Source organism: Seriola aureovittata, chromosome 20, assembly GCF_021018895.1.
Source record: "Seriola aureovittata isolate HTS-2021-v1 ecotype China chromosome 20, ASM2101889v1, whole genome shotgun sequence".
Classification (NCBI taxonomy): domain Eukaryota; kingdom Metazoa; phylum Chordata; class Actinopteri; order Carangiformes; family Carangidae; genus Seriola; species Seriola aureovittata.
Genome location: NC_079383.1, coordinates 21,476,704 through 21,478,424, shown reverse-complemented (window position 1 = coordinate 21,478,424; position 1,721 = coordinate 21,476,704).

Sequence of the window (1,721 nt, the reverse complement as noted above, 5' to 3'; positions counted from 1 at the left end):
TGCGCGTGCCCGTCACACGTGTCCCTCAGGAGGTGGACACCCCGGACTGGTGCGCGCTCCCGCCACCAGGAGCTTCCTGGAATCCCGCTGCGGCGCGGAGCTGAAATGACAACAGCGACCTCTAGTGGCTGAAACCACGACGACTGCCTATAAAAAACCTCTTAAAACTAACTTTAATAACCAGGGATGAAAAAACTTAAAATGGAAACACAACAAACGTTTTAAATTCAGTTTGTGTTTTCCTTATTTAATTTTGTATGTGAATGTAAAATAAAGATTAAAACAAGAAATGTAGATAATCATCCAAACAGAAAACATCTTTACGATCCAAATATACAAATGAATAAACAGTAAATATACAAACAGCCACTGACAGACACTCTCTCACTTCTGACCTTTAAAGCATCAGATTCACCTCCACTCACTTTAGTCAAACTAATATATTCAGACATATGCCTCATTTATTTATTTATTTATTTATTCATGTGTGTAAACACGCCCAACAGGCAAGAACAAATATTTATAAATAAAAATAAAATAAATGTTGTTTTCTTTTCTCCCAGAAAAACAACTTCAAAGAAAAAAACCAGACTTGCCTTTCAGGGCTTCCGTAGTTCTGTAATTAGTTAGACAGGTAATAATTCTCCACACTCCTTCAGTCCCTGATCTCCACATCTGGAACAAGTTCACGAAATGATCACAAGCCAGTACGATGAAGAACATGAAGCCGCAGCTGAAAGTGTAAGTTGGATTTTAATGGTTCTGCTGGCGTGGCGCTGCAGAGAAGGTCAGGAGGTCACTTTGTTTGTGTCTAATTGTGTTTCTATTTACAGACTGAAATAAACCACCAACATCCACAGAGAGTTTAGTGGCTGGTGTTTGGAGAAGATGAAAGGATGCAGGATAAGAAAAAGAAGAATTGGAGGAAGAAGCTGAAACCATCGTCCGACCTCACAGATCATTCGGCTCCAGATCCGTAAATAACTGAGCTGAAAGCTTTTAGCCACGGATCAGACGGAGCAGAGGAGGTTCGTATTGTTGAGCGTTTAAAGACAGTTTTACAGTGTTTGTTTCAGTCTGTTTCTTTTACGAGCTGCGTTCCTCTGCTTTTCCTCGAACGTCCTGTGTTTACAGTTGAAGGGATCAGCTGAGAGGAAGAGCCAATCAAACTCTGACTCTGGGAAAACTGGGAGAAAGAGGAACATTCGATATTTTCACTGTTAAATATCGTCATTTTAATCAATTTGACATGAAAAAAGAAATTCTGACTCATTAAATGAAACTGTTTTTTCTTTCCTCACGTACATTTCTACTCGTTAGTTTATGGATTTGTACAGAAGACAAAAGATGACTTTTTTTTTTTTTTTTTAAATCACTGACAACTGATTAAGAAAATCAGAAGTTACAATCTTTTCATCTTTTTCAACTTAAATGAAAAGTTTCATGTTTTCAGATCTCAGCCGCAGAAACAGCTTCTTATCCACCGAGACAGAAACTGATGAGGTTGATTCTGTTTTTATAAAAGAGGAAGATTCTGAAAGAGAAGAAGAAAAATAAAGTAGGAACATAAAGATGGAATAAAGTAACTTTGTTTGTTTCTCTTAAACTTCGGAAACTTTCCCCAAGACAATAATGATTCTCTCTTGTGTAAAACTCATTTAATCATGAATTCTTCTTCTTCTTCTTTACTTTAATGTGTTTTGTTGGTTTTATCTTTGAGG